Below are 22195 nucleotides of genomic sequence, written 5' to 3' on the forward strand. Positions count from 1 at the left end.
AGAGGTTTCAGCTTCCAAGGATCTGAAATTCCCTCCCTAAAACTCACTAAGAATCTACTCCTTTCTTTCCTCAGAATGTCCTTAAAATCTATATCTAATGTCCAACTTCTATTATTCTATGTGACATAGCATTATTTTATATGCTATCTCTCTCTCATGGAATGTTTCTTCCATTAATTGTGCCATGTAAATGTTTTCTCTCTGACCTTTTACATTGATCCAATATTCATTCATAGCCAACAAAATTATCTATGCCATTAGATTCTATTAGCTGTAGTGGTTTGGTAGGTTTCTTCAAATTGTTCTTTATCCAATTCTAAGGAAATGCGCTGTGAGGTATGTTACAATCCAAAGATATTTGATTCAGTTTAAAAAAAGTGCCTAGCTTGAACAAATTTGATGGATCATGATAAAGTTCAGAGTAACTCGATTGTTTTGAAGTAGATTGCATACAATGGAACACAAGGCAGCCATATTAAATTATTATAAATTTGGTTTTAAATCCATTTTCTAATGCATTATGAAAACTTTTATGTTTACACCCTTAGGTAGCCCAGGGAACATAGGAAGAAACAGAAGAAGCTGAAACTGTACTCCCAAATATTCAAGATTTTTTATGTTCTTTTTATCTTCTTTTCCAAGCTAGTATTAATATTAGATGGATTGTTGGTAAATGTTGCTGGTCAATTAGTTAATGCTTGGAATTGGGATAATCTAAATGGAAAAAAATTGTTTCAGGAATAATGAACAGAAAATACATAGAAACCTAGAAAACCTACAGCATAATACAGCCCTTCAGCCCACAAAGCTGTGCCGAACATGTCCCTTAGAACTACCTAGGCTTTACCCATAGACCTCTGTTTTTCTAAGCTCCATGTAGCCATCCGGGAGTCTCTTAAAAGACCCCATCTTTTCCGCCTCCACCACTGCCGCCGGAAGCCCATTCAATGCACTCACCACTCTGTGTAAAAAAAAACTTACCCCTGACATCTCCTCTGTACCTACTTCGTAAAACTATGCCCTCTCATGTTACCCATTTCAGCCCTGGGGAAAAGCCTCTGACTATCCACATGATCAATGCCTCTCATTATCTAGTACACCTCTATCAGGTTACCTCTTATCCTCCATCACTCCAAGGAGAAAAGGCTAAGTTCACTCAACCTATTCTCATAGGGCATGCTCCCCAATCCAGGCAAGATATTTGTAAATTTCCTCTGCACCCTTTCTATGTTTCCACGTCCCAACCCCAACTTAGCACAATACTCCAAGTGGGGCTGACCAGGGTTCTATATAGATGCAACATTACCTCTCGGCGTTTAAACTCAATCCCACGATTGATGAACACCAATGCACCGTATGCCTTCTTAACCATAGAGTCAACCTGCGTAGCAGCTTTGAGTGTCCCATGGACTCGGACCCCGAGATCCTTCTGATTCTTCTCATTGCCAAGAGTCTTACCATTAATGCTATATTCTGCCATCATAATTGACCTACCAAAATGAATCACCTCACACCTATCTGGGTTCAGCTCTATCTGCCACTTCTCAGCCCAGTTTTGCATCCTATCAATATCCTGCTGTAACCTTTGACAGCCCTCCACATTATCCACAACCCCCCAACCTTGTATCATCAGCAAATTTACTAACCCATCCCTTCGCTTCCTCATCCAGGTCATTTTAAAAATCACAAAGAGTAAGGGTCCCAGAACAGATCCCTGAGGCACACCACTGGTCACCGACCTCCATGCAGAATTTGACCCATCTACAACCACTTTTTGCCTTCTGTGGGCAAGCCAGTTATGGATCCACAAAGCAATATCCTCTTGGATTCCTTGCCTCCTTACTTTCTTAATAAGCCTTGCATGGGGTACCTTATCAAGTACCTTGCTAAAATCCATATACACTACATCTATGGCTCTACCTTCATCAATGTGTTTATTCACATCCTCAAGAAATTCAATCAGGTTTGCAAGGCACAACCTGCCTTTGCCAAAGCTATGTTGACTATTCCTAATCATATTATGCCTCTCCAAATGTTCACAAATCCTACCTCAGGATCTTCTCCATCAACTTACCAACTACTGAAATAAGACTCACTGGCCTATAATTTCCTAGGCTAGTTCTGTTCCCTTTCTTGAATAAGGGAACAACATCTGCACCATCCAATCCTCTGGAACCTCTACAGTCCTCACTGATGATGCAGAGATCATTGCCAGAGGCTCAGCAATCTCCTCCCTCACCTCCCACAGTAGCCTGTGGTACATCCCTTCCAGTCCCTGTGACTTATCCAACTTGATGCTTTCCAAAAGCTCCATCTCATCCTCTTCCTTAATATGTACATGCTCAAGCTTTTCAGTCCACTGCAGGTCATCCCTACAATTGCCAAGATCCTTTTCTGTAGTGAATACTGAAGCAAAGCATTCATTAAGTACATTAATTCTTACTTTCTGGTTGTGTCCATGCTTATCATCTCTCCATCATTGTATTTATGTGAATTCTAGTGCAGTATTGACAGCACCTCATGAACATAAGAAATTCTGCCGACACTGGAAATCCAGAGCAGCACATGCAAAATGCTGGAGGAACTTAGCAAGTCAGGGTGCAGCTATGAAAATAAATAAACAGAGGGCCTACAGAGAGACTTAGATAGTTTAGAGGAATGGGCAAAGAAGTGACAAATGAAATACAATGTTGGATAGTGTATGGTTTTGCACATTGGTGGAAGAATTAAATTATTTAGATGGGGAGAGAATTCAAAGTGCAGAGATGCAAAGGGTCTTGGGAGTCCTTGTGCAAGATACCCTAAAAGTTAACCTCCAGGTTGAATTAGTTGTGAAGAAGGTGAATACAATGTTGGCATTCATTTCCAGAAGTATAGAATATAAGAACAGGAATGTGATGTTGAGGCTCTGTAAGGCACTTATGAGAATATACTTGGAGTATTGTGTGCAGTTTTGGACTCCGTATTTTAGAAAGGATATACTGACATTGGAGAGGGTTTAGAAAAGATTCACAGGAATGATTCCAGGATTGAAAGGATTACCATATGAGGAAAGTCTAGCAGCTCTTGGGCTGTATTCCCTGGAGTTCAGGAGAATGAGGGGGGATCTCATAGAAACATTCTGAATGTTAAAAAGCCTGAACAGATTAGATATGGCAAAGTTACTTCCCATGTTAGTAGATTCTAGGAAAAGGGGGCACAACTTCAGGATTGAAGGACGTCCATTTAGAACTGAGATGCAGAGAAATTACTTTAGTCAGAGAGTGGTAAATCTGTAGAATTTGTTTCCACAAGCAGCTATGGGGGCCATGTCACTGGGTGCATTTAAGGCAGAGATCGATAGATTCTTGATTAGCCAGGGCATCGAAGAGTATGGGGTGAAGGCAGGGGAGTGGGGATGACTGGGAGAATTGGATCAGTCTATGATTGAATGGCAGAGCACACTCGATGGGCCAAATGACCTCCTTTTGCTCCTATATCTTTTGGTCTTATGGTCTTTTTTTATATCCCCAGCGAAGTGTTACCAAAAGCTTACAATACCTGTTCTGTCAATTATTGTTATTTTTCTTCAATAATTGCTAATTATTCCCAGTAGAATAAGGAAAGATACATTGAGACACATGATGTGGTCTACCCCACAGTGAACCTAGCAGTGCAGACCAATTATTCTTGATGCCTTAATGTCTAATGACAGTATTAAATTTGTAGTTCTATTAACCAAGGGTCATTAATCAGTGTCAAGAGGATGGGCAATTCAAAGTATCTCATCTGTGAAGATTGACATCAATCCCCACATTTCCTGTTTCAAGCACATTAATTACATTCTAAAACAGAATTACTTTGAAGATTTGTTTTTCTTACCTGCCAGGAACTGAATTTCTTTTATCTTTTATGCGTAAATGTTTTATTTGTTTCTTGTGGTGATGTTAAGGTACAAAATAGTATTGCTGAAGCAAGTTCAAAGGATAACAATTTTACATCACATAAACTGTGGAGATGGAATTAAAGAGAATTTCACTAATATCCAGGAAAGCCACTGGGAATGAAACAACTGTCAGCATTTATCTTTGGATAAGAGATATAAAGTACAGTCGACACGGACAGAAGTTTTCTATTTGTGGGAGAGCAAAAACTTGTGAACATAACCCTGATCCACAAAATAATAACTTCGATTGGAAGAATAGTATTACACAGAAGGGTGTCAGGACATAGAGCTTGTCATCATAAGGAATTACTTAGGCACAGAAATATATAAAGGAAACTCAAGATAAGTTTTCACTTCATCAGGGTGTAGCCTGCTGTAGATTGTGGATCATTTAAAGAATTATCTGACAGTGCCCACCATCCTTCTGGGAAGAGCTGTGGTTTTATCATCCTGAGAAAGTCACGTTCAGGGATGGAGGACGTGGGCTACCTTCAACCTTCCTGGATCCTTAGATCTGTGGATTATATGACTAAACCAAATCCATGAATCAAGGAAAGACATTAAATTATATGGTATACCGTGAAAGCATCATCAATCTCCTAGATAAAATCTGTAATACAATCATAAAGCTGTAGAGCTATACAATGTAGAAAGAGGTCATTTGACCCACCATGCCATGCCCAACCATCAACTGTCTTTAATACTGTGCAAAAGTCTTAGGCACATACATATAGCTAGGCTGCCTAAGACTTCTGCAGAGTACTGTAGTAATTTTATATATTGCACCTTTCTGCTGCCAAAAAAATGACATGTGAGTGCCGCTAAAACTAATTCTGATTTGGGTCTCTATTGTGGACTGAGAGTGCAAAGAGGTCAGGGAAAGGGAATCATGGTTGAGAAAAGGGGAAGGGAGAGGAGAGGGAGTGGGAAGCACCAGAGAAACATTCTGTAATGATCAATTGATCAATTGTTTGGAAATAAATAACTTTGCCTGGTGTCTCAGCCTGCAGCCATCCCTGGAACTTCTCTGCTGCCCTACATCCCTCCCATAGTGCATTACCCTTGCCATTCCAAGCATCCTTTGCTCACACCAGATTTACAGACTCACTCTCCGCTCCATGTTGACAACTACAGTACTGTGCAAAAGTGTTTAGGCACCCTAGCAACATATATATGCCTAAGACTTTTGCACAGCACTGTACCATATTATATTTGTCCTATCTACCTGCACTTTGTTGTTAGTCCTCATCCGCATGATTCAAGTGATCATCCAGATGCTTCTTAAATGTTGTCAGGATGCGTATCTCCACCACCAGCTCAGCAGTGCATTTCAGACAGCAACCATTCCTTAGGAGAAGAAAGTATTCCATGTGAGGAGTAAACCCTTACTCCTCACATTAAATCTATACCTTCTAGTCCTGGACATCTCTACTATGGGGTAACGTTCTTACTTTCTACCTTATCCATGCCTTTCATAATTCTGTATGCCTCTATCAGGTCCTTCAACAGTCTCTTCAGCTTCCAGGAAAACCATTGCAGTCTCTCTTTTCATAACTAAAACATGCCATCCCTGGTAACATCCCACCTGTAATCTCTCCAGTGCAACCATGTCCTTCCAGAATTGCACACCATATTCCAGCTGTGGCCTAACCTATGTTTTTTTGAAGTTGTACCAAGATTATTCAGCCCTTGTACTTTATGACCTAGACAATGATGTGAAGCTTCTTATATGCCCAATCCAGTTGCTCAATGTTAGCAAGACCAAGGAATTGATTGTGGACTTCAGGAAGGGGAAATCTGAAGAACACACAACTGTTTTCATTGAAGGATCAACAGCGAAGCCTGAGCAGGTTTATGAAAATCAATATCTCCAAGGATCTATGCTGGACCAAACACATTAATGCAACCATGCCAGCCTCTCTACTTCATTCATAGTTTGTGTTGTTTGGTACGTCTTGAAAGACTTGCAAATTTCTTAGGTACAGAGTGGAGAGCATTCTGACTAGTTGCATCACAGCCTGGTATGTAGGCTCGAATGCAAGAGGCTGCACAGGATTATAGTCTCAGCTAGAGCCATTGTGAATACAGCTTTCCTCACCATTGAGGATATTTTAAAGAGGTGTTGCCTCAAGAAGGTAGCATCCATCAGTAAGGAACATGCTCTCATCATCCATCACTGGGAACATGCTCTCTTCCCCTTACTATGATCAAGGAGGAGGTGTAGGGGCCTTGAAAACCTACAGTGAACAACTCAGAAACAGCTTATTCCCCTCTGAATAGTCTGTGAGCCCATGAATCAGGTCAGAATTAAGTTTATTAGTATTGTTCATATGATGTGAAATTTGTTGTTTTGTGATAGCAGTAGAGTACAAAGATGTAAAATTACTGTAAATTATCAAATAAATAGAAAATGATAGGGAAGGAATAATGAAGTAGTGATCATGGGTAGTCTCTCACACATACAGTATACGCTGTGTATCTATACTAGTAACTAGTTATTTCCTCTCCTGATTTGATAATTAGCATGGATAAAGGGTTGGTGAATTAAGAAAACAGAAACAAAACAGCAAATGCTGGAAGCAGTCAGCAGGTTGAACAGTATTACTGAGGAGGAAACAGTATTAATGCTGTGGAACAAGGAATCTTCATCAGAATGTGAAAACAATTGCATTAAGTTTCAGAGGGTAAAAGGATGGAGTGAACAGGGGCAATCGCCAAAGAAAGGGTGCAGACCAAATTGTTTGGTAATAATCACTTTGAGTGCTCATGGTTGGAAACAGGAAAGCAAAAGAAAGACAAACAAGTTGTAACAGAAAGTTGAAGCAAAATCCATGGGAAATAAAAGTAATAATTAATCTGTAATTGCCAAAGGTATTCCAAAATTCTGAGCCTTTCAGCATATGCAGATGGGAGATGAGGTATCACTCCTCAATCTTCCATTAAACTTAATCAAAACAATGTGGCATTTGAAGGCAAAGAGGTCAAGTTGTCCAGAAGCTCAGATCACTCTTGTGGACTGGATGCAGGTGTTCTATAATGTGGTCATCCAATCTACACCTAATGGAGAGAAGACTACAATGTGAGCAGTGAATGCAGTACAGAACAGAATCTGTTGTTCTTAATTCACCTATTCATAATTTAAATTTGCTTGCACTGGCTAATGTGCACTTGCTGTGACAATTTCGTCTAAATAAATCAGAAATCGAATCAGGCCTATTAACACTAATGTATGTCATGAAATTTCTTATTTTGTGGTAGCAATATAGCACAAAACATAAAAAATACTGCAAAAAATGAAAGATGGGTGCATAAATAAATAAACAAATAAATGAATAAATACAATGGATCAGAAGGTGAAGTTAAGAAACTGCAATGTTAAGAAAACACTGATGGGAGTTATATACAGGCCTCCAAACAGAAGCCAAGATGTGGGCTACAACTTACAATGGGAAATAGAAAAGGCATGTTAAAAGGACAATGTTATGATAGTCATGGGGGAGGGTGTGGGAGGGTTCAATATGCAGGTAGATTGGAAAAAAACAAGTTTGTGGTGGATCCCAAGAGAAACATTTGTAAAATATCTATGAGATTTTTTTTCTTAGCTCATGTCTTCAAACCCACTAGAGATAAGGTAATTCTGGATTGCATACTGTGTAATGAACTATATTTGATTAGGGAGCTTAAGGTAAGGCAGTCCTTTGGTGGTAATGATCATAATATGATAGAATTCACTGTAGTTTGAGTGGGAGAAGCTAAAATTGGATGTATTGTTACTATAGTTTAGTAAAGGTAACGACAGAGGCATGAGAAGGAGCTGGCCAATAATGTCTGCAAGGTGACACTAGCAGAGCTGATGGCAGAGCAGCAATGGTTGGAGTTACTTGGAGTAATTGGGAAGCACAGGATTGATTCATCCCAAGGAAAAGAAGCATTCTAATGGAGGATGAGGGAAATTTGGCTGACAATGGAAGTCAAAGGTAGCATAAAAGCAAGAGAGTGTATACAATATAGCTAAAATTAGTGAGAAGTCAGGGGACTGGCAAACTTTTAAAAGCCAACAGAAAGAACTAAAAAGCATCAAGAAGAGAAAAGTTGAAATATGAAGGTAAGCTAGCCAATAATATGAAGGAGGATACCAAAAGTTTTTTTCAGCTTTACTATATAAAGCAGAAGTGTGTATTGAACAACTGGAAAGAGAAACAGGGACAGTAATAAAGGGCAACAAAGAAATGACAGACAAAATGAAAATCTGTTTTGTGTCAATAAGTCACTTGGACCAGATGGACTACAACACAAGTTTCTAAAAGTTGTCACTGAAGAGATTGTGGAGGAATGAGTAGTAATATTTCAAGAGTCACTTGACATGGTAAATGGTTCCAAAGGACTGGAAAATTGAAAATATCATTTCAAATTTTTAAAAAGGGAGGGAGGCAAAAGTCAGAAGTTCTTCACCAGTTAACTTGATTTCAGCATTTGGCATGATGTTAGAATCTGTAAATAAGGAAGAGATTTTGGGGTACTTGAGGTACATGATAAAATAGGTCGAATTCAGCATTGCTTCCTTCAGGGGAAATCTTGCCTGACTTATCTGTTGGAATTCTTTGAGGAAATAACAGGCAAGATAGACAGAGGAGAATCAGTGAGTGTTGTTTGTTTGGATTTTCAGAAAGTGTTTGACATGGTTCCACACATGAGGCTACTAAACAAGATAAGAGCCAATGGGTACCACATGAGAGATATTAACCTGGACAGAAGATTAACTGACTGGCCTAAGGCCAAGGTAGGCTTTTCTGTTTGACTGCTAGTGACGAGTGGTGTTCTGCAGGGATTGGAGTAGGATCTGTTAGCACTTAATATTAAATGTTAATTAAATGATTAAATTGATGGTTTTGTGACCAAGTTTGTGGATGATCCAAAGATAATAAGAGATACAGGTAGTTTTGAGGAAGTAGGGAGTCTGCAGTAGGACTTGGACAGATTAAGAGAATGGGCAAAGAAGTGGCAGATGGAACACAGTGCAGGGAAGCGTATGGTAATGCACTTTGTTAGAAGTAATGAAGGTATAGAATATTTCTGATCAAGGAGTAAATTCAGAAATGGGAGGACAAATGAAACCTTAAAGTAAAGATCAGCTTGCAGGTTGAGTCTGTGGTAAGGAAGGCAAACGCAATCTTAGCATTCATTTTGAAAGGACTAGAATTTAAAAACAAGAATGTATTGCTTAGGCTTCATAAGGCATTCGTCAAATTACATTTGGAGCATTGTGAGCTGGTTTAGGCCCCATAATGAAGAAAGGATGCACTGGTATTGGAGAGAGTTCAGAGAAGGTTTACAAGAATGATCCTGGGAATGTATGGGTTAACATTTGAGCAGCATTTGATGACAGGGACTGTACTCACTCTATTTCAGAAGAATGGTGGGAGATATCATGGTGAGAAGGCCTAGATAGAGTGGATATGGAGAGGATGTTTCCAAAAGTGGGGAAGTATATGACTAGAGAGCATGGACGCAATATGGAATCTGTCCCTTTAGGACGGAGAAGAGAAGGAGGACTTTCTTTCGCCAGAGGGTGGTAATTGTATGGAATTAATTGCCACCTACAACTGTGAAGGCCAATTTATTGAATATATTTAAAGGGAGGTTGATAGGTTCTTGATTAAAAAGGATGTCAGAGGTTTGGGAAGAAGGCAGGAGAATGGAGTTAAGCGGGAAAATGAATCAACCATGATGGAATGATGGAAAGCCAGGATTCCATGGTTAAATAGTGCAGTTCTGCTCCTTTATCTAGTGGGTATTTCCAATCCTCCCTCAAGATTTGACTGAACTAAGAATTGTATTATGACTTACAGATTGATAGCTCAGCAGGAACATTTCCAGCTGTAAAATGGAGTGTTGTTCTGTAGTTTAGTGAACTCCTCTTTAATTGATACCTCATGATTAATATCAAGCATCTCTGTAATACTTATTTCTTCAATACGAGTGTAATGTCCTGGTTCATATTTTTACTGTTATGCTGTATGTATTTCATTTTGGCAGTTCTGTAAGAGCAGCCTGTCCCGTTTTCATGCTTGTTTGGGTTACTGTTGAAGACCAGAGGTGATTAGGATGGTCAGATTATGGGGTGGTTTCTCTGGTGAGGGACACTAAGGTTGGGTGTGGGGCTTTTGTTTGAGAGGAGATGAAGACAGAAGATGCTGGAGAGAACCGGTCGTTGCATACGATCTGGTGGGAGACCAGTTTGTACAAGATGGATTGCAAGTGACATTCAGAACGTGGTCTGTGCTTTCATATTGACTGAAGGCCCAGTGTGTCAGTGACAGAGAAGTTCAAGATGGGCTCCAACTTGTGCACATTTGACTCTTTAATTAGAATGGGTCCTTTTCTTTTCTCAGTATCCACACAATCCGGGGTTTGGGGGTGGGATCAAGAGCGGCTCAATCTCACGAGTTTGGCGGGGTCGGAGGTTGCCTTTCCTAGATTTATGCAGCCAAGGAAACCAGGGTGTTTCAACTGGATAATTCTTCCTAACCTCTCCATTGTACCTCTTTACCCTGAATGATATAGTAAAAATGAAACTGTGCATAATACCACCTTGTTTCATAAAGCACTCAAGTAGAGATCTGTGAAATTTTCCAGAATTGATAGTTAATATTTCAGTTCAAAGGCCATTCATCAGATGAAGTTTTTATAACCTGAATTTATAACTCCCTCTATTTTTTTATATACTTTGTGACTTACTAATGTTTCCAGCATTTTTGGTGCTTTTGTAGAATTCCAGCATCTCCAAATTTTTTTTTTCCTTTTGATTTTCATTACTTAAAATGTTATTATTTTCATTATCCTTGGTAAGCCATGACATTTAAAAAAAAACATATCATGGATTCTGACAGCAAGCTCCATTGGCATATTGGTCCCAAATTCATTTCAAGTCCTAAGAAGTTTTCAGTCCCTTTCTCATCATTGTCAATGGAAAAGGCTGATTATTCATTGCTATCCCTGTACTTAAGATCTCTGTTGATCTAGGTCTGAAATCTTGTTTTACCTTCTTGCCTTTTTGGATACTTAATCCCAGTCAATACAAAAAACTGTTTGTTCAGTAAATTGTGGATTATATTGGAAACATACAGGCAAACTTGCAGCATCTGTGGAGAGGGAAACAAAGATAAAGTGTCAGTTCATTGAGTTCTCCTTAAAACTTCTGTTCATTGCCTTTATGGTCACAACATTAGAATGCTAAGTTTGAAACCGTTTCCACAATCTGACTTCACAACATTTTTTGAGTTGCCAGTTCAGTGAACTTTTTTTTTATCACTGCTATAAACACAGCATTGGTCATAACAAGATCAAATCATATAGGAGCAGAATTAGGCCATTTGGTCCATCGAGTTTGCTCTGCCATTTCATCAAGACTGATCCAATTTTCCTCTCAACCTCAACTCTTGCCTTATTCCTGTATCCCTTCATGACTTGACCAATCAAGAATTCATCAATCTCTACCTTAATTATACATAATGACTTGTTTTCCACAGCTGCCTGTGGCAAAGAATTCCATACATTTACCACTCTCTGGCTAAAGAAATTCCTCCTCATCTCCATTCTAAAAGAATGGCCCTCTATTCTGAGGCTGTGTCTTCTGTGCTTAGATTCTCCCACCATAATATGAGCTCATGCTTTTGGTTTGATATTTGCCTTCATTTTAGAACTTTTATCTGTGCTTTTCTAGCTAGCTTAATTTATTTTTTTATTTTATTTTTATTTAGAGATACAGCACAGAACAGGCCCTTCTGGCCTAGTGAGCAGTGCCCCCCAGCAAACCACTGATTTAACCATACCCTGATCACAGGACAATCCACAATGACCAGTTAACCTACAGTAAAAACCAGTGCATCTTTGGACTGTGGGAGGATACCAGAGCATTTGGATGAAACCCATGTACACTTGGGAAAGAATGTACAGACCTTCTTACACAATAGAACTCTGAACTCCAAGCTGTAAAAACCTTATGCTAACCACAATGCTACTGTGGCACCCTTAATCAGAAAATAATTTCCTATGATTTTCAGTTTATCAGTGCATATTTTTGTTCCCCATTTCTGTATTCTCAAATAGTAACTGTAACAAAGTGCTTGAGGTGGGACTTATTTTCAGACCTTCATAGTTGACTATGAAATCCAAATGCCCATCCTTTTTATTGTCACTGCAGAATTTGTCAGCGTTGCTAACTTAGAACCAAACTGATGCACCATCAATAACTCTGAGACGTGAGTTAAGGTAGGCTTTTATTGGCTGGAAGAAAGCACAAGCAGCAAGCGACCACCACACAACATCCTGGAGACTGAGGAAGGAGCAGTGCCTCCAATCGCCTTTATACCGGGGTATGTGGGAGGAGCCACGGTCTGTGGGAGGAGCCACAGGAGCAGTCAGCGGGGGGGGGGGGGGGCGTGTCTAGACAGGTATATGTAGTTCACCACACAAACACTTTTCTTACATCTGTGATCAAGATAAAAGCACAGTTCAGTGTGAATGTTCACACCAAGGTCAACATCCATCACATATTCTCAACTTGAGCATAGTTTTTCTCTACCTTCCTTAATGTAAGTAATGTAACTGCAATGTGGTTTTGACTGTTAATCACTAAATGACTGATTAGAGCTCCCACTCTATTTTAAGTAATATGCACAGTTCAACAAATATGCTGCATCATAATGAACTAACTGATGAGATCACTGCTCCTGCTTCAAACTTGATCTTCACTGGATATTTTCCTTTTCCCAGGAATCAATCATACAAGCACCAGAATAAACAGACCAGCACATGTTATTTCAAGTCTCACAAGTATGCTAGTAACTTCTGCAAAATATTTTTACACTTGTATTTTAATCCTGTATTACAATAAAGTTTAGCATACCTTCTGAATTTCTGACTGTTGTACCTGCTGTAACTTTCTATGATTTAAGGTCAAGGATACTAATGAACACAAATTCTTTACTAATCCTTACCATTTTTAAAATTCTCTTCTCTTTTTTTTCATAAAATGGATCATTATATTCCAGTTGCCATATATTTGATCACTCACTTAGCCTGTCCATATTCCTTTGAAAGCCCTTTTCATCCTCCTTTCTAAAACAGTGACATTATGTTTGCTACCTTCCAATTTGTGGAAACTATTCAATGAACTATGGAATTTTTGAAGATGACAAACTGTATGCCCATTAGATTCAAAGCAAAGTCATTATTAAATTTCTGCTATCTACACATTATGTTGATATCCTCCAATTGTCCTTCTGCTCAAAATGAATCTCTTTCAAGTGTTCTTTCTTCCTCTCTCTCGGCATAAGGTATATAGAAAAATATTAAGACACTAGAAACGATGCAAAAAAATTATGGGATGACAGCAGAAATTAAAAGTTACATTTTTCCGGAAACATTGAATGAACAGCCTAAGGCTCTTTACTCTAGAACAGAGAAGACTGAGATTTGATCTGGCAGAGATATTTTAGTTTATAAAAGGCCTTGGTAAGGGAGATAGAAATAAATGAGTTCTTTTGCAGTCATGGCCTAAACTAAGCACTATAAATATTAAGCAGTTACTGATAAATCCAAAAATAAATTCAGCCGAATTGGTTTTACTCAGAGAATGTGGCACTATTATTACAAAAAGATTTCTTGTAAGATGGTGGTGTGTCCGATCGCAGCTTCTTCTATAGGTTAACGTTACTAAGGTATTATTGTCCTTTTTAAATGCATTTATGTTTGCAAGATCTTGCTGGACATTAAGAACTTAAAGTACTGCGTAAAGTACTACCCCATCAGTGAGTTGCTGATCGGTGGAGAAACTGAAGGAGTTGGATTTGTTACAGATTGTGCTGCTGCTTGCATTAGAGAGACATCAGAGGATTCGGTGCATGAAATCAGTGTGCAGTGTAACAGCAACTGATAGTTGTAATCACTTTTCTTATGATCACAAGACCCTGTTGGACATTAATTATGTGGAATGGTGGAAGTCCAATTCACTGACGTCAGAGTCAGGGCAGTGTGGATGGCTCCAAGCTGGAGTCGGTACTGACCCTGGTGTTCATTCGGCAGAAGCCAATCTGTATTGTGGTCAACTTCAGATTCCTGCAAAATTTATGGACTCAGGGTCTTGGACCTTATTTTTTTTTGTGTGACTGTATTTTACTGATATCTTATATGTGCTTACTGTCTTATACTGAATGTGCCTTGTGATGTTTGTGATTGCTGGTGCTGTTTTACACCTTGGCCCCAGTGTTTTATTTGGCTGTATTCATGTGTGATTGAATAACAATTAAAATTGAACTTGATGTTAAACTTGGGAGGGTGAAATACACAGCAGAGATGCATGTGTTGAAAGATTAGGTCAACACATGAAGGGGAAAGATAAAAAAGAATACACCACTGAACTAGTCAGAGGACAGAAAGGATATTAATATGCTGCACAGATGAAGAAACAACATGTAATAATAGCTTTTGAAGTGGCTTATTAAGCATACTGGGACATCTTTAAATTCTGTGAAAAAGCATCTTGCAAATTTAATTTTCATATTGATTTCAGTTTACGTTATTGGAGTGGAAGAGCACACTCAAATTGCACAGTCATAGATACAGCAATACTTTATTTAATTAATCTCAGTACAAACATTTGCACATGGGAGGTCAGGTGGAAAAGCCTCGATGACACTCAAATATATTGTGTTTGTATCACTTAGATACAACCATAATACATCACACGTGATTGACTTCCTATCAAAAGGGAAATGATCATTTTTTTCGTGAGGCTGAGGCACACCTCTATTACTTATCACTCTCTCTCTCTCTCTCTTAATCTCATCAGTGGGCCATGGTTTGAAGTTTTGATATGGCTCTCAGGAGGTGTTGATCACAATCAAATTAATACAGTGCTTTGTCTTATCCACCTCAGCATTCCCATGATGATTCCTGTACATTTAACAAACTATCCCAGAATGCTCCTGGTCACATCATGTTTGCCTTGTTCTAATATTGATCAAGTACAGTATATCTATATCATGTACACATCACAGAACTAGAGATCTATGAACATCCTGTGGTCAGTTTCCAGAGTACGTGTGTCAAGTATGTTGTGTATCATTGCAGTTGTTATTCTAATGGACAGCAGTCTTTGTTTACCTTGCCGTATCCTGTGATTTCAAGGCCCTTCATCATTTTTAACTGTGAGTACATTTGATAAAGGCTATTTCCTAAATATACTCATTGTTCCAATATTAATAATGGACTCTCTGTCTGTGGCTTTCTACTTTTAGCATGCAACCAAAATAACAGAATGACTTTGTTCCCACAACTTGCCTTGAGTGTTATTGCGAAGTCATAATGCCCAGAATAATGATGCATTGCTATGACAACGTAATATGCAGTAGATTGCTGTTAAAGCATGCCACTGGAGAAAAGACTGTGTTAATTATATTCCAATAATCCCCTTGAAAGCAAGGTAGCTAGTTTTATATAAATCACAAGAAACATATTTAACCCCAGTTATGGTGGGTCAGAAATACCATAAAATGTTAACTAGTTTTATTTAGAGGTGCCATTTCATTAAAAACAAGGAAAATACAGCAGTTGCTGGAAACCCGAGATTGAACCAGAAAATGTTGGATCACTCAGCAAGTTAGGTCACTTCTGTAGAACAAGTAACAGAGCCAGTCTTTCAGGTCACTGACTTCTACTTTATCTTCACTGTATAGGTTTTGACTTGTGATTTGTCATTCAGTAAGATTATTCCAATGAAGTACATATTGATATTTGTTTTGGTTAAATACTGTTAGACTATTTAGAGAAGAACTATATTAGCAGTGGCTTACATCTGATTAACAGGCCTGTTGCTTTTACACAAGGCTGGGCTTTTAAAGGGATCACAGTGTGAATTGTAGATATCTTCATTTGAATTTGAAGAATTTTCAATCTACCAAGTTAGGTAGATAAAACTCCCTTGAATTTTCCATCTCTCTCCAACTTGGAGTCCTTATTCAAATTATGAAAAGCTGTGACAGAAAGAAAATAGACTGGAAAACATCTATCAACAGGTCATGCAGCTTCTGTGGAGAGAGAAAAAAATATAGGACTGCAGCGTTTGATCAACAGCAATTTTTACCAGTCATTCTATAATACTTTATATTTTGTCATTCACACTTAGCTCTATGAGACTTCCATTTTCACCTGTGTTAAACCTTACAAGGTTGCAACGCAAAAGTTTCTTTTTGATTTTGCTACTTGAAACACTGCCCACTCTCAGTAGGTTTTCCATTTAGTAATGTCCAAAAAGGTTAGAGTTAAAATGTGCGGAAGTAACTTTGAAAGTAGACATGATTTTGGGTGCAGTTTACAGAAATGGTTCTACTTGCAAATTTTAAAAAATTAACATAGGGACATAGGAGCAGGAAGAGTTAGTAATTTAACCTCCAGAAGCTTTTCATTTACTCCAGAGTAAACATCATTTACTCCAGATCATTTGCATGATATTATTTAATTACTTAAATTAACAGCATTAGATTTAAAATTAATAATTGTAATAGTACTAACTGCATTTGACAAACTCTGCCATTACACAGGTATATAAGTGACTCCTAACATCCGTCTTGAAAAACATGGCTTGAATTTTCAGTATAGCTTCAACCAAGAGTAAATTCTGTCTTCACTGCTCTAAAAAGACACTATAAATATCATAGAAATTTCAATAAAGCACTGCATAACCTTCTAAACTAAAACAAAAAATATACTTTTTTGTGTTATTTGTCCTCCCAGCTTTCATCAGAGGTAAATGAGTATATGTGCTTATTGTTATCACACATACTGGGCACATTGAAAACTCTTTTTCACATGCCATCCATTCAGACCATGGGATTACAACAGTGCACTGAGATGTAAGTTGGCAAAGACAGCTATTTTTCTCAGCAGATCTGCTGTGTCTCTTCTCTTTTCTCATATGTCTCTTCTCTTTTCTCATATTTCAAACATCTGCAGATTTTTCTTTTACATTTTGAGGCATACCTGATCAGAGCCCCTATTCCCCAAAACTCATGTGAAAAAATGGAGCAATAGATAAGATCTAAAGCTGATGATTCAATATCTAGAGCAGAATACAGTAATAAGCAGTAAGGACAATCCTACTGTCCACCTCCCATTCTAGGTTATGATAAAAAACACTTCCAGGAAAATGACGATTCCCTTGTCCTTCTTCTTTATTGTGCTTGGAATATAGAATAACTAACGTTGTTTACAGCCTTTAAAAGGAGGGTGTGACAAACCTGGTGCAATGTTTAAAGATGTCCCCCTGCTCTGTGGCTCCAACACCATATATAAGTTTTTTGATGATACCACTGTTGTGAGCTGTATCAAAGAGGGTGATGAATCACCATACAGGAGAGAGATTGAAAATTTTATTTAGTTATATCTGAATTTGCACAGTTTGTTTACGGTTTACATTTACTGTTCTGTAGATTTGCTAAGAATGCCCGCAGAAAAAGAATCTCAGGGGTGTATGTGGAGATGTGTACATACTCTAATAATAAATTTTACCTTGAACTTCGAACTTTGGAGTTAACACAAAGAAAGGAGTTCTGCAATTCTTGATACAGTGTGAGGGAGAACATAAAATTCCCCAGGGATGGTAGATGACTTGGAAAGCGAATTGCAAGTGAAGTTCTCACCATACACCTGCTGACATTTTGCTTTCAAATGGTGAAGGTTGTGCATTGAGAGACAGTGTTCAAGAATCATTGGAATTTTACTGCAATGTGCCGATGTGAGAAGGTATAGAAACTCGGTAGTAAGTGGATTATCTGATAATAATCTGCATTACCTTGGATAGTGTTGAGTTTCTTGAGTGTTGTTCATTCAGACAGGTGGGGACTAATTTATCACATTACCAATTTGTATGTTTTAGATGAATGAACATTAGATACAGTTTTATCAGAGTTACTTGATGTCATATTTAAAAACCACTTTGATGACAAAGGCCATCATTCTCATCTCAACTCTTTGTTCTTGTGTAATGAAACATGGTGATGACTGATGCTGATGGAGCCCAGCCCGACCATGTGTGAGTGGGTTATTGGGGAGAATGTTTCTGGCACCTTCCATGCCTTTGAATAATTTGATGTGATTGTAATTAACCAGATTGCTTATTCCTTGTTTTTGAAGACAGGAGCTATCTGGATGATTTTTCACTTTATTGTGCAGATGTCAGTCTTGTTGCTGTGATTAAATAGTATGAATAACTTTAACCAATTCTAGAGGTGCTTTCAGAGCTAATTAATACAGTCAGGCCTTTCATGCACTCATCACACTCAACCATATCCTTTGATAAGTGCACCGAATCAACTTAACTGGAAACTGACTTCTGGAGTAGTTTGGATCTAGGCGGAAGCTATTTACTGAATCTGTTTGGGAACCAGCTGAAGATGTCTCCAAAACTTATGAATGTAACTAAAGGAATAGAGCAGAAATTGGAGCAAGAGCCTTTGCAGCTTACTCTATACCTCTATAACTGAAAGACAGGAATGGATTCAGGGTGAGAACATTTCTACCTAAAATTAATGAACTAAAAGTTTTGGGGGAGGTTTGTGTGCATAAGTCTTAAAATAACAACAAGGAATAATTCATCATAGACTCAACTACCTGAAGACCTACAGTAGAAATGATGAGCATAAGACATTCGATCTTTCCTGAATATAAAGTACTGGCTATTCACTCTTTATAGAGTTCTTGTGTCATACAACATGGATCTACAGCCCAACTTATTCACGCCAAACAAAATTTACATGTAACCTAGTCACGTTTGCTCATTTTTGGCCCTTATCTCTAAACTTTTCCAAATGATGTACCTATGTAAGTGTCTTTAGAATGTTATTGCTTGACTTGCCTCAACCACTTCCTCTGGTAATTTTTCTCCATGTACTCACCACACTAGGTGAAAAAACTGTCCATCAGGTGCCCATTAAATCTCTCCCTTCTCATCCGAAACCTGTACACTCTAGTTCTTCATTCTCTAACACTGGGAGGAAATAGAATGTGCATACACCTTTCCGTACCCTTCAGCACTTTATACATTGCCTCTCCTTATTGTTCATTATCAAATCCACTTTCCTGCTAACTCCTCACTAACATTTATTCCCCATCCAAATGCAAAAATCTAAAAAGTGTCACCTGCAGTGCTCTGTCAGCACAGACTGGAGAACTCAACTAGTGAGGCTTTATGGATGGACCTGAGGAAGAAGAAAGATATGACCACACTAATGGGATTATATTATAAACCACCCAACAGTCATAGGGATTTAGGGGAACAAATTTGTAAAGAGATCGTACACTGCTACAAGAAGCATAAAGTTGTTATAGTAGGTGATTTTAACTTTCCGTATATTGACTGGGACTCCCATACTGGAAAAGGACTAGATGGGATAGAGTTTGTCAAATGCGTTCAAGAAAATTTCCTTAATCAGCACATAAAAGTCTCAATGACAGAGGGTGCAATATGTGATTTGCTATTAGGGAATGAGTCAAGGCAGGTGTCAGAAGTTTGTGTAAGAAAACACTTTGCATCTAGTCATCGTAATGCCATTGGTAGGCTGAGATTCTAAATTGGGGAAAGGTGAATTTTGATGAAAGGATTTGGCAAGTCTGGATTGGAACAAATTGTTTACTGGCAAAGGTGTACTTGGAAAGTGGGACGCTTTAAAAAGTGAAATTTTGAGAGTGTAAAGCTTGTATGTGCCATTCAGAATAATAGGTTAAAAATAACAGATTTAGAGAACCTTGGTTTTCAAGAGATAATGAGGCCTTGGTTAAGATATATATATATATATAAAAAAGAGGTGAATAGCAGGTGTATGCAGGTAGGAACAAATGAGATACTTATGGAGTATAAGAAATGCAAGAAAATACTTAAGGAAATCAGGAGGGCTAAAAGAAGGGATGAGGTTGCTATAACATACAAGTTGAAGGAGAGTCCTAAGGGAATCTACAGATATGTTAAGAGCAAAAAGATTGCAAGGGACTAAATTGTTCTTCTGCAAAATAAGAATGGTAATCCATATGTGAAGTCAAAAGAGATGGGGGTGATCTTAAATGCTTTTTTGCATTGGTGATTACTCAGGAGAATGATACAGAGTTGATAGAAGTGAGGAATAGTTATAGCAAGGTCATGGACTCTATCAGATTACAAAGGATTTGTTTGCTGCCTTGAGGCAAATTTGGGTGGATAAATCCCTAGGGCCTGACAAGCTGTTCCCTCAGACCCTATGTGAGGCAACTGCACAAATTGCAGGGGCTTTGGCAGAGATAATTAAATCATCCTTAGCAACATGTGAGGTCCCAGGGAATTGCAGGATAGTTAATGTTTTTCCACTGTTTAAGAAAAGCTCTAAGACTAAACCAGGAAATTATAGGCCAGTGAGCCTGACATCAGTATTAGTAAAGTTGTTGGAAGTTATATTAACGGTCTGGATATATGAGTATTTGCATAGTCAATGCAGCTCTGTCCATGGTAGGTCAGGTCTAACCAGACTTACAGAGTATTTTCAGAAATTTACCATGAAAGTTGATGAAGGCAAGGCAGTGGATTTTACCGACATGGACATTAGCAAGGCATTCAAGATGAGGTGGTAAATTGAATTAGGCATTAGCCAGAAAAAGCCAGAGAGTGGTGGTAGATGGTTGCTTCTCTGACTGGAGGTTTATGACTTGTGGAGTAGCACAGGGATTGGTGCTGAGCCCATTGTTGTTTCACATCTATATCAACAATCTTGATGATAATGTAGTCAACTGGATTAGAAAGTTGGTGGATGACACCAAAATTGGGGGTGTAGTGGACATTGAGGAAGACTCTGAGAGCTTGCAGTGGGATCTGGACCAGCTGGGAAATGGGCTGATACACAGCAGACTGATACATAGACAAGTTAGAGGTGCTGCACTTCGGCAGGACTAACCAGGGTAGATCTTAAACAGGGTATGGTGGAGCACGAAGAATGTGGTAGAACAAAGGGATTATTGAACAGAAAGCACATATACCACACACAATTCTACAAAGTAAGTCACAAATATTTCCACAAAGATTTCAGGTCTCACAATTTCTAGTCACCACTTGATTATTGCTGTTGTCGTGGGAACTCTGAATTCAGAATCACTCATGACACCACCCCTGTGTCCCAAGTACTGATCGTGATCCCGGTCCCAGCAATGTCCAACAAACAAGGACAGGCAGTTCAATATACTTATGAGCTTCACAAGGCAGAGGAACTCAAATATAGACAATCTCTTTGACCTTTTGTTCTCAAGCCATTAACTCAGCCTGGTTTCTTTCATTCAAACGAAATGTGTTCATTAACACACTTATTAACACACAATTAGACGTTAGCAACTTGTGGTTTAAGATGGAGCTACTGAAGTTGGATGCCATTGTACTGGTAGTTTAAATTCAAGAAATTTGACAAAAAACATTATTAATAACACTTTTTCTGAGGTTCATTGTGCTAAACTATCACTGTAAACAATAAAGAGGTGAATGAAGCCCAAGCTGACTTGTGGGATGACTCGTTCCGGTGCATTGCTAAATCGGAGCGCAACGCATTTGCAACTGTTTCAGAGTTAGAGATGGTGTCAGAGTCAGGGATGGATTTGGAGTGAGAGATTCAGAGTGGAGTTGCGGCGATGGATTTTCGTAGCCCATCCACCTAAACAGGGTGAGAGGTTAGATCAGTGCTGAGCTGATTTGGATAGGTCGAGAGTGGCTTTGGGGTGGGTCGCAAAGTCTAGGCCTGGGGTGTATCACTGTGGCAGGGCCTGGGTCTCGTGCGAGGCACAATCCAGTGTTTGGATGATTTAACTGCCAGCCCAGATGGACTGGAAAGACAGGATTTCAGGAGGGGAGGCAAGGGTCAGACTGATTCCACTCACTCTTCTGCAATATTCTGTCCACTTTCTGCGGCACTGAGTCTGCCCTGGCTGCTACACACTTCACGTCAGTGAACTTTGTGATGACTTGCCCTGCTATATGATGAACTGAGACTGAAGATTAGGGCCTACCTGTCTGTTTCAGGATTCGGGTCTATGTATTCAATTTGGTTTGGAATACTGTTGCTTGCTTTTACTTTTTGCATAATTTGTGTTTTTTTTTCTCTCTATCCATTGGGTGTTCATCTTTTTATCAATTGGGTTCTTTTGGGTTTCTTGTTTTGTGGCTACCTGTGAGGAGACTGAATCTCAAGGTTGTATAATTTATAC

The sequence above is a fragment of the Hemitrygon akajei genome, chromosome 6 (genome assembly GCF_048418815.1).
Source record: "Hemitrygon akajei chromosome 6, sHemAka1.3, whole genome shotgun sequence".
NCBI classification, from domain to species: domain Eukaryota; kingdom Metazoa; phylum Chordata; class Chondrichthyes; order Myliobatiformes; family Dasyatidae; genus Hemitrygon; species Hemitrygon akajei.